At 46.5% G+C, this 12,284-nt stretch overlaps 2 protein-coding genes across 5 annotated transcripts in view; one reads left to right on the top strand and one right to left on the bottom strand.

The window, feature by feature from the left end:
- Positions 1-12,284, bottom strand: part of ralgps1 (Ral GEF with PH domain and SH3 binding motif 1) — a 723,987-nt gene that overhangs the window by 356,469 nt on the left and 355,234 nt on the right. The gene's annotated exons all lie outside the window — the stretch shown is intronic.
- angptl2b (angiopoietin-like 2b) overlaps positions 9,439-12,284 on the top strand; it is a 52,277-nt gene continuing 49,431 nt past the window's right edge. Inside the window, exon 1 of the mRNA XM_038781980.1 lies at positions 9,439-10,106. The gene's annotated coding sequence lies outside the window, so the exon portion shown is untranslated. The remainder of the gene's footprint in view (positions 10,107-12,284) is intronic.

Here is a 12,284-nt window from a genome sequence, read left to right as displayed (position 1 = left end):
GGGGGGGGGGGGGGGGGGGGGGTGTCGCCCTTGGTGGGAGCGGAAGATCCCTCTGGCGGCAAGGGCCGGAAAACGCCACCAAAACAACATTTTCCGGTAATGTTTGTTTTCTTTAATAAGTTTAGGGTACCCGATTCATTTTATCCAATTAAGGGGCAATTGAGCGTGTTCACTCCACCTAATCCGCACATCTTTGAGTTGTGGGGGCGAAACCGACGCAAACACGAGGAGAATGTGCAAACTCCACGCAGACAGTGACCCAGAGCCGGGATCAAACCTGGGACCTCGACGCTGTGAGACTACAGTGCTAACCCACTGCACCACCGTGCTGGCCCTTTTTCCGGTAATGTTGATCATTTACGCACGAGGGAGCAAGAAGAGTTTGATGGTGTCCATGGGAATGATCGATTTGCAGAAGAAATCTTCATACAAATTTAAACCCGATAACACCACTATTGTTATTTACCGAGAAGGTAACGATTACACTATAATGAAAAGCGATGGCATATTTCTCTGATAATTCATATTAAATGCACTTTATTGTGTTTCAAAGCTGTGTAAGGCTACACTCGCCCATTTAAAAACAGGAAAACTGATTGCGCAATAATACTGAATAACCCGAAGATCTGACTCAAAAGCAAGATCATTTCTGTCTAAATCCGCTTTCAGTTCATTTACAGAGCCCCCTTTGGTATCTTTATCATTAGGCAGACACATTTATCCCCTTCACTGTCGCAGTTTGGATTGCATTCAAGAAAGCATAACTGACATTACAGACTAAGGGATTGCGTGCAGAGGTGATTGCTTTCTCAGCCAACTCTTTTAAAGAGCGCTCCATAAAAGCTTCACATGAATTCTTTCTCTCTCGAAAACAAAATGGGAGTGATTTTGTAGGGGATTTCTGGCAGATCTTCATCTGGAGATAAGAACAATGAAATTGCTGCTGCAAGTTACGAAAGGAAGAAGTGAATGTGCCAGTATTTTGACCGCTAGAATCAAGTCACTTCAAATCTCAATGATGATTTTAGTGCAACCTTTTCCTCGTATGCGCTAACAAGTGAGGTTAGCCACGCAGGTCGCGTTTGAGAGACTGAGTGTGCTATTATGAAGCAGATGGAAGCCATTCAGCACATCAAACCCCATGTCACTTCTATGTACAGAAACCCAACCAGTCCCATTCCTCCCCCTCTCCATTCCCTCAAGTTTATTTTGCTTAGTGCCCAATTTCCATTAAATCATTCACCTTCATCGGCAAAGTTGGTTCTCACGTCCCATCTGCATGTTTTTCCAAGAAGCTTAAGTCTGTGTCCACTGGTCCTTGTATAGTAGCTAAAAGAAATAGGTTTTGCCTCTTTACCTTTTTAAACTGATCATAATTTTGTACACATTTATCAAATGGTGGTGGCACGGTGACGCACTGCTGCCTCTCAGCGCCAGGGCCCCGGGTTCAATTCTGGTTTTGGGTGACTGTGTGGAGTCTGCACGGCCTCCCGTGTGTACGTGGCTTTCCTCCGGATGCTGCGGTTTCCTCCCACAGTCCAAAGATGTGCAGGTTAGGTGGATTGGCCGTGCCAAATTGGCCCTTAGTATCCAAGGATGTGCAGGTTAGGTAGGGTTACAGGGACAGAGTGTGGGCCTAGGTAGGGTGCTCTTTCAGAGGACCGGTGCAAACTCAATGGCCGAATTGCTTTCTTCTGCACTTTAGAGATTCTATGTCTATGTCAATCTCCTTTCCTCCAAGGAAAAGAAACCCAAGCTCTCCAACCTAGCCTTGTAGCTAACATATCTCATCACTGGAACCATTCTGGTAAATCTCCTCTGCATTCTCTCAAGGATCCTCACATCCTTCCTCAATATGGTCACCAGAACTGGAAGCAATACCAGAGCTTTGGAAAGGTTAATCATACCCTCCCTGCTTTTGCACCAAAAGTAATATTTATGAAGCCCAAGATCCCATTTGCTTTGTCAGCCACTCCCACAATATGTCCTGTCACCTTCAAAGAGCGATGCGCAGGAACCCCAGGTCATTCTGCCCATGCATACCGCTGTAGTGTATCAAGTGACACTGGACATAGAGGTGTTAAAAGTCCAAACAAAACAAAGACTTTATTCTGTGGTTTAGTTCAGTTGGTGAACAGCTGGTTCCTGATGCAGAGTGAGGCCAACAGTGCGGGTCCAATTCCCATACCTTCTCAACCTTGCTCCTTGCCCGAGGTGCAGTGATGCTCAGGTTAAATTATGACCAGTCAGTTCTCTCCCTCATAGGGGAAAGCAGCCTATGGTCATCTGGGACTATGGTGACTTTACTTTTACTCATGCTCACAGGATACAGCTCAAGAGCAACTGTTCAATGAACAAAGTTTGCTTTACATATTCACATGCTTTATAATGTGCTTGTCGCTCAGGTATCCAGTTTGTCACATGACCACAAACAGTACGAGACAACTATCGATTCCTTGTCAGAAAACTGAACCAATCTCCAGTTGACTTGAACACTTCCTTTGTAAAGCTAATTGCACCCATACTACAGTGACCATGTGTCTTAACCAAGTTCCCATTCACAGCAATTCTCTCTCTATAAATCTAACAATTTTCCAGTTTACATACATTATCATGGTAATGTCCTCTGGTGCAGCTAAACTTCTCTGGATATGAGCAGGTATGTTTTTAACCCTTTGAATACCTCAGCCTTTTGTCAACTTTACACTAAGTTCCCGCTAGTGTAGCTACATATCGTTCCACCCACATATCTGTCTAGTTGCCCATTACTTTCTGTACTTTTGTACCCCTGCAACATTCTTTAACTGTGCTTTTAAAGCTATCTTACCACTCATACAAATCATAGAAATTACAGTGCATGAGGAGGCCATTCGGCCCATCGAATCTGCACCGGGTCTTGGAAAGAGCACCCTGCCCAAACCCACACCCCCACCCTATCCCCATAACCCAGTAACCCCACCCAACACTAAGAGCAATTTTGGACACTAAGGGCAATTTTAGCATGGCCAATCCACCTAACCTGCACATCTTTGGATTGTGGAAGGAAACCAGAGCACCCGGAGGAAACCCACGCAGACACGGGGAGAACGTGCAGACTCCGCACAGACAGTGACCCAAGCTGGGAATCGAACCTGGGACCCTGGAGCTATGAAGCAATTGTGCTAACCACAATGCTACCGTGCTGCCCTTATCCCTTCTGTCCAAACCTCACTTCCCTTCCATAAATTCCATCGACCACCCACATATGTCAACCTATTTACCTTTTGTTGCAGCCGATTAGATCTTCACGGTTTGCCACACAACCAAATTGTTGGCAATTTTGGGAATTTTACTAGGCATTCCAATATCCAAGTCAGGGTTTGGCCCCCATCAGATTTCTTTTTGTTATTCTCTCTTAGCTCAGTGAGCAAATTCACTGCGCACAGTCCAGCAGGTCCCAGGTTCAATTCACACTTACTCACATTGGCTTCAGTGGCTCTGTGATGAGACATGAGATGGGAAGCAATTGGGCAACTCTTGGTGAAATTGCTGGTATTGATAAGCTTGGGTCGTGTAGACTGTGATGCCCGCTCACAAAAGGAGCAGCTACTTGTGGGCAATTTCCCAAAAAGGTGTCAGTGTCCAGGGAGCAACATTCCAGTATTAATCAGAGCCTTCGGCAGAGGAGCAATAAAATCATTAAGTTAAAGGAAGTGTGAATAGCAATTAATTAGATACTGCACTCTGAACAATATATCAGTTGTGATTTTTCAAATATTGGCTACAGAACCCCTGCCGTACAGAAAGGGGCCATTTGGCCGATTGAGTCTGCACTGACCCTCTGAAAGAGCACCCTAAAGCAGAAAGACCAGCAGCAGAAAGCTACTTTGCCTCTTTCATTCTCTCCCAACCAAGTGGCATCGTGTTTTCTAACATCAGATTTTGGCAGCAGACAGAGAAACACTAAAGATGACTTCAACTTTCTGAGCAGCGCACCAGGCAAGTATAACAGCTAGAGCTTAAACTTCACCAGCCAGAAACCAAATCTTGACGATTGTCGAAGCCAGACCATTCAACCACTCGCAACCAGTAAAACTCTGGACTCCTTTGTCTTTTCATTTGGCCAAAAGTTAACCTCGTTTACTATGTAACTTGTCTTTTTGCATGCTCGTGTGTGTGTGTGTTGCGATAGTCAGGCTGTAAGTTTACCATTTTTTCATATCTTTATCTGGGTGGGATTTGACTATTACAGAAATTACTTTGACAAGGTAAAGGAGACTGTTAAATAAGTTAAGAGCTCATGGTGTTAAGGGTAAGATCCTGGCATGGATAGAGGATTGGCTGACTGGCAGAAGGCAGAGAGTGGAAATAAAGGGGTCTTTTTCAGGATGCCAGCCGGCAACTAGTGGTGCGCCTCAGGGGTCTGTGCTGCGACTACAACTTTTCACAATGTACATTAACGATCTGGAAGAAGGAGCTGAAGGCACTGTTGCTAAGTTTGCAGATGATACAAATATCTGTAGAGGGACAGGAAGTATTGAGGAAGCGGGGGGGCGGGGGGGGGGGGTACAGAAGGGTTTGGACAGGCTAGGAGAATGGGAAAAGAAGTGGCAGATCATAGAATCATAGAATTTACAGTGGAGGCCATTCGGTCCATCGGGTCTGCACCGGCCTTTGGAAAGGGCACCCTAATTAAACCCACACCTCCACCCTATCCCTGTAATCCCACCGAACCATTTGGACACTAAGGGGCAATTTAGCATGGCCAATCCTCCAAACATCCAATGTTGGAATGTAGGAGGAAACTGGAGCACCAGGAGGAAACCATGCAAACACGGGGGGAGCATGCAAACTCCACAAGAGACAGTCACCCGAGGCCGGAATTGAACCCGGATCCTGGAGCTGTGAGCCAGCAGTGCTAACCGTTGTATTGCATCTGTGGGTGGCACAATGTGGAAAAGTGTGAGGTTATGCACTTTGGAAGGAGGAATGGAGGCACAGATTTTTTTCCAAATGGGGCAATGCAAAGGAAATCAGAAGCACAAAGGGACTTAGGAGTCTGAGTTAAAGATTCTCTTGAGCTTGACATGTAGGTTGACGGCAGTTAGGAAGGCAAATGCAATGTTAGCATTCATGTCGCGAGGGCTAGAATACAAGAGCAGGGATGTACTTCTGAGGCTGCATTAGGCTCCCCATTTGGAGTATTGTGAGCAGTTTTGTGCCCCGTATCTAAGGAAGGATGTGCTGGCCTTGGAAAGGGTCCAGAGGAGGTTCACAAGAATGATCCCTGGAGTGAAGTACTTGTCATATGAGGAGCGGTTGAGGACTCTGGGCTTGTACTAATTGGAGTTTAGAAGGACGAGGGGAGATCTTATTGAAACATACAGGAGAGGCCTAGATAGTGAACATGGAGAAGATGTTTCCACTCGTGGGAAACACTAGAACCAGAGGGCACAGCCTCAGACTGAATGGGCAATCCTTTAAAACAGACACATGAGGAATTTCTTTAGCCACAGGGTGGTGAATCTGTGGAATTCTTTGCAGAAGGCTGTGGAGGCCAAATCACTGAGTGTCTTTCAGGCAGAGGTGGGTTCTTGATTATGAAACAAAAATGAAATGAAAACCGCTTATTGTCACAAGTAGGCTTCAAATGAAGTTACTGTGAAAAGCCCCTAGTTACCATATTCCGGCGCCTGTCTGGGGAGGCTGGTGTGGGATTAATAAGGGGATCAGGGGTTATGGGGAGAAGGCAGGAGAATGGGGATGAGAAACATCAGCCATGATTGAATGGTGGAGCAGACTCGATGGGCTGAGTGGCCTAATTCTGCTCCTCTGTCCTATGGTCTTATGGACTTGTTTAACTGTCTGACAGAGGTCTTAGCAATCAGCATGCAAATAGTTAAGTGCAGGCATTGAACTGGCACATTCATCCTTTTAAATTTCTAAACTCTGTTATAATCAATCAATTGAAGAGTGGGAAAAAGGGCATCCTTAACACTTCCTTGTCTGGTCCTAACAAGAGGTTCGGTGGTTACATCAAGAGATTTGAACCCACAGACTTAACCAGAGAAATGGAGAGTGGGAACTAAAATTATTCGAGACAACAAATGCCTGGAGCTTCATCCTCACGTAGACGTTTCAAGCGTCACACATCTGTTGCGGCGCAACGCCTCTTCCTCAAACGGATGAGCTCGGAATAAGAGGCATTGCGTACAGTCAAAGCTCACCCTGGGGTGAGTCCACTCCGGGAAACACAAATCCTGTTCCTTATTATTTTCACACAGGATTCAGCTCGAGTTGGAAATCTGGCACATGTGTCCCATCTACGTGAAGATTTCATATTCCAGTTCAGTAGCTGTGGACCAGCTTTTAGTGTTTTGCTGTCGAAATGTTAAGGGGGGGGATTGTTGGGTTACGGGTATAGGGTGGATACGTGGGTTTGAGTAGGGTGATCATTGCTCGGCACAACATCGAGGGCCGAAGGGCCTGTTCTGTGGTGTACTGTTCTATGTTCTATGTCAACATTGTACAAAGTGATTGTTCAACAACATGTTGTTGAGACCAAAACTTACTCACTGAAGTCAACAATTGTATTTTGTTTCTGTTTGCATCGCATCCACGGAAAATGACAAAGAAAAGTCCATTTAAGGATTTGAAATGTGATTCAGATTTGTTTCGTGCTGAACTAACTGCTAACAACATGTTTCATGTATACACTACGTAGATGGAAAGTTTAACACTGTCCACACATTCATTATTCAATATATTCTAACGAGTAAATTAGCCTGAGGAAATAGGAACTGCATTTTTGTTACAGCACCTCAGTCTGCATTGGCTCAGGTATGGTCTCAATTCGAGAAAGTACAATTTTTGCACTGATAATTTCATAGAATTTACAGTGCAAAGGGAGGCCATTCAGTCCACCGAGTCTGCATCAGCCCTTAAAAAGAGCACCCTACCCAAGTCCACACCCCCACCCTCCCTGTAACTCAGTAACCCCACCCAACCTTTTTGGACACTAAGGGCAATTTAGTGTGGCCAATCCACCTAAATTGCACATCTATGAACTGTGGAAGGAAACCAGAGCACCCGGAGGAAACCCACGCAGACACGGGGAGAACGTGCAGACTCCTCACAGAGAGTGACCCAAGCCGGGAATCGACCCTGGGACCCTGGAGCTGTGAAGCAACTGTGCTAACCACTACGCTACCGTGCTGCCCATTTCATCGTATCAGGTAAGTAAATGGACAAATCTGACACAAAAAGGATGACGCAGGCTGTAGCCGGGCAAGCGGCGACTTCACCCGCAGCCCCCTTTGTACAGCACGGTAACATAGTGGTTAGCACTGTTGCTTCACAGCTCCTGGGTACCAGGTTCCATTCCCGGCTTGGGTCACTGTCTGTGTGGAGTCTGCACGTTCTCCCTTGTCTGCATCAGTTTCTTCCCACAGTCCAAATATGTGGATTTGCGATGCTAAATTGCCCTTAGTATCCAAAAAGGTTAGGTGGGGTTCCAGGGATAGGGTGGAGGTGTGGGCCTAAGTGGGCTGCTCTTTCCAAGGGCTGGTGCAGACTTGATGGGCCAAATAGCCTCACTTTGCTCTTTAAATTCTCTGATTCTTTGTAAGTAGAATTAGCAGGGTGACAATGTGGTTACCTCACAGTCCCAGGGACCCAGGTTTGATTTCAGCATTGGGAGACCTTGTGGAATGTGCACTTTCCCCCGTGTCTGCTTGGTTTTCCTCCTATGCTCCGGTTTCCATCCCATAGCCCAAAGATGTGCAGATTAGATGGATTGGCCGTGCAAAATTGCCCCTTAGTGTCTAAAGTTGTGGTTAGGTGGATTGGCCAAGGTCAATGCGCGGGGATAGGGTGGGGGAGAGGGCCAAAGGTAGAGAGCTCTTACGGAGGGTCGGTGCAGACTCGATGGGCCGAATGGCCTACTTCTGCACTGTAGGGATTCTATGGAGGGAGGCCGCAGCCCGGGGCGAGGGAGGCCGCAGCCCGGGGCGAGGGAGGCCGCAGCCCGGGGCGAGGGAGGCCGCAGCCCGGGGCGAGGGAGGCCGCAGCCCGGGGCGAGGGAGGCCGCAGCCCGGGGCGAGGGAGGCCGCAGCCTGGGGCGAGGGAGGCCAGCGCCTGGGGCGCGGGAGGCCGCAGCCCGGGGCGAGGGAGGCCGCAGCCCGGGGCGAGGGAGGCCGCAGCCCGGGGCGAGGGAGGCCGCAGCCCGGGGCGAGGGAGGCCGCAGCCCGGGGCGAGGGAGGCCAGCGCCTGGGGTGAGGGAGGCCGCAGCCTGGGCTTCTAATGATTTTCTCAGAGAGGTTTTTCTTCCAGAATTCAGCCCTGGAATTAAAAAGCACTTGTTTCCTGTAGGCTGCGAGGCTGCAGGGTCCCTGGCTGCCTCTGCAATGCCCACCCATCCTGGCAGTGCTGTTGGGCCTGTCGACCCTCTGATTGGGTTGGCAGCTCTGGAGGGGCTGGCTTCCTATCTTTAACGGGAAGATTCAGAAGGAAGGCCTGCAATCCTGAAGTGTGTGCTAACAACACACATTTCCTACTGGTGTGGAGGTGTCTGCCCAATTGGCAAAGAAAATTCAGGCTAAGATGTTTAGTGAGATGAGGAGTCGGACTTTAATTAGGTAAGGGTATTTGGAGACAGTCGGGTGAAGGGACTGGAGGTACAAATCAGCCATGATTTAATTGAGTGACGGAAGAGGCTCAAGGGGCAGAATGGCCTGAATCCCCTTTAACATTACCCCTTTAAGGTACAGTAGCCACAAATGGCGTTTTGCCTCAAATCCACAGGTTATCGAATGGTCCGTGGAAAATTTGATTTTATTACTACCGATGTGTGCAGATGTTGCAATTTCTCCCCAGTGTAAAAAGGAAATCTTTCAGCACAAGGAGGGAATTTCCATTACAACTAACTCGCAACAGCACAGAGATATTCTTAAACATTGGGAGGGGAAACAGTGCACATACTGAGAGGTTTTAGTGATACAAGGATTGTGTCAAATCGTTTAAACAGTGCTACACTGTTCAGACTCACTTTATTTATCTTTCAGATTTGCTGACCTTTCTCCCTACCACATTTGATGTTATGTTCGCCTTTCTCTGGTCAGTTTTCTTCACTCTCTCCTTGTAAAAACTACAAATCCATGCGTAACCCCGGTGCCTTCCTTCCTTTAGGCATATGAACTATACCTTCAAAAAAAAGTTTTAATGCAACGTGGAGGAGGTCTTCTGCCCTCTGCTGAAATATATCATTTAAACTGTCGACCTCTTCACTGCGAGTAGGTTGCATTTTTCTGTGCTGCTGTCAAAAGGCAGGGTTTTCCACCGCAGAGCTTGCCAAAAGCTCAGGGGGCAGTCCACATCCCTTTAATCAGAGCTGACTGCTATGACATCATTGCACTCAAGCTTTTTTTTTTCCCCCGAGCCCGCCCACTGCTATCTGTGGTGGAGGGAGGAGGCTCTGCAGATTGGACATCTGCTCGGGAAACTCTGAAGCCGAAGGGAGTGGATAGAAGGAGGTCCCACGCAAGACTTGCTCGCTACGTGCTGGGCAGTTTCACTTGGGAGCTCTCTTCACAATGTAAATGCACCAGCAGAAGGATCCCGTGCGCCAAGTCAGTTTGTCCTGTCCCAGTTATATGCTCAGAAACGAAGAAGAAGATGACACGCTGGATTTCAATGTACTTCATACCAATGCCATGCTGATGCTGCAGATAGCCTGGTGTGTCAGCAAACCTCAACCCTGACACTGTGCTTACTCACTCTGCCTTGATAGTTCGCTCAACTTATTTTTACAACCTTTTTTGTTTGCAGCAAATAGTGAAGACCCATGGTGTTGTTCACGCAAAGGACTTGTTAAGTGCCAGTAGGAGAATTTGGAATAAAATATATTTTTTTAAAAAAGCCTTTTTGACATTTACTACTTGGAACTAATACCTGGGTATCAAGCTCTTGAACAAGAGAGCCTCAGTGGTTTACACAGACGGGAGATTGGAGTCCCTGAGAACAGTTACTCTCTGGTGAGATGCTACACTTCACACAGGCATTTTGTTTTAACGAACAGAGGCAAGAAAGTTAAAGAGTGTAAGGACAGCAATACTGGCGACATCGATCTGGTAAGGCTGTTTCGGTATCTCAGACTTGCACAGAGAGTTTTAAATGTAAAATGCAAAAGGAAATCAACTGAGGGCAGAATGTTTTTTTGTGTGCGTGTGTGAGGAAGGCATGGTGATCACAATTACAAATCAAATTGACCTGCACTAATGTTGAAATCCAGACTTTTAATGGCCTTCCCTGGCTGTCATCTTAAAAATGTCAGAAAAACGAAAGTTGCTTTCTTGTCAAACGTTATTTCTCTTAAAAGTAGGATAGTAATTGGTAATTCATTCTGCAACTTCAGGAGCACAGCAGCGCTCTGTGAGGGCTGAGATTACAGAAGATTGCGAGGGATCTCAATTTTAGCATCAGGTTTAACACTGGTTTATTGGCTAACAAAATTGGCACCTTCTCTTTTCTGCTCTTATTTACAACAGACTGAAAAGCTGACTTTAACTAGTTTTTCACATTTTCTTTTTCAAACGCTGAATTGTAGATAGACAGAGCCTAAAGAACAGTCTGAATGGGAGCAAAAGTGCATGTTTCAAAGAGTCAGTTGTACTGGTGTTTTAAGGTAACAGAAAGCAATTTGAAACTGCCAGGCATCGATATCATTTTACACCCATTCAAATTCTACAGATTAAACAAGCTTCAGATGGGAACAGACTCAGTGTAATATTGCTGAATTTCTAATGTATTCCTTTAACATTGCACACAACATCTTCAACAAAGATGGGATGAGCCTGTTTGTTTCAATAGGTTTATAACTGGGCTGAATGGGGAGAAACCTGCTTGATAGAGCAGAGTCTTCAAGAAAATAAAGTTGAACACCAGAGAGAGAGAGAGAGACAAAGGATTTTTCTTTCCAAGTGTTTGAAAAGTTCTTTCCCACTCCTTGCCCACTCATCAGCAGCTTGCCCGTGACAGCAGACTTTAATGAAGTGCCCCAGAATGCCAAGAATGCCCAGCTAGCTGATCACTCTTGGGGATGGCTGTCTCTTGGGCAGGCAGATTCTCTTGACAAAATCTCGGTGCTGAGGATTCGAATGAAACAAACGTTTCTTTCTCTGTGGCCGCTGTGTGTGTGGTTGGGGGGGGGGGGGGGGGGGGGGGGAGCACATCTGACAAGATAGTGTCAAACTAACAACAATAAAGAGAGAGAGTATTTTCATACCCTATTTCCCTTCCGCGCATTAGGAGTTAAACTGGTGGTTTCACCACATGAGACACACTTTCCACAGGCGGGCTGACGTTGAGTAAAATCTTGGCAGGCTCGAGCGAGTGCTGCTGCTGAACTGAAAGAACAACAAAGAGCACACACCAGTTATCTCAGACCCAGGTAACCCCCCTCCCCCTCCAACTTGCACCAGCAGAACAATATCCAGTGGGGAGGGGGATTGGGGGGGGAGGGGGATTGGGGGGGGGGGGGGGGCAGGGCAGCCAGGATCTTTGTTCAAAGTCTGATATCAGAGCGAGAAAACAAATCGTTAAGCTTATTATCACAGAATTGTTAAATGCTCGGACTTTTTAAGACAGATCAGATTTCCAGCATTACCTACTTCTAGCCGGTTCCAAATGCAACTGCTGTCGAGACTTCACGCAAAAGTGGCCAGAAAGTTTTTCAAAACTGTTCTGCAGGAAGTGCACAACGGAGTTGAACTGCGGAGGCAGTTCAATTTCTTCTGCTTGATTTCAGGATGCAAACTGTTTCTTAATGTTCGAGTAACGTTCGTTACTCAGCAAAAATGGTACTGCCAGTGTAGTAATTGCAATTCAGGTCATGAAACGTTATTGTAACGCTTGCTGTTAATGCGGTGTGGTGCTGCCAAAGAGAGTTTGCAGAGTGACACAAGTCAATGGATATTTTTTTAAAAAGAGATTGTCAGACCAGTCAGAAATAGGCTTGAAAAAAACATATTGTTCCAGTGACGGTCGATGCAACGTCCTTTATATATTTAAATTGATGAGCAAAAGATTTAACATCACCCCCCATTGGGAGGCCTGCATTCACTTTCCCAACTTCTTGCAACTGAGCAGGAAGCAGTTTCTTAGAAAGAACCCAGTTTTAAATTCTACCATGCAATAGCGCCCACAGCATTCCGTCATTTGCAACGTGTCTCAACCATTCAGTACAATGTTATGTGCTTGAATAAAAAGGCAAATAAGTTGGAATCTTGAACAAAATTCTGCTTATGTTA

Source organism: Scyliorhinus canicula, chromosome 21 (assembly GCF_902713615.1).
Source record: "Scyliorhinus canicula chromosome 21, sScyCan1.1, whole genome shotgun sequence".
NCBI classification, from domain to species: Eukaryota; Metazoa; Chordata; class Chondrichthyes; order Carcharhiniformes; family Scyliorhinidae; genus Scyliorhinus; species Scyliorhinus canicula.
The sequence above is the reverse complement of the archived record's forward strand: the minus strand, read 5'-3'. Positions and strand labels throughout refer to the sequence as shown.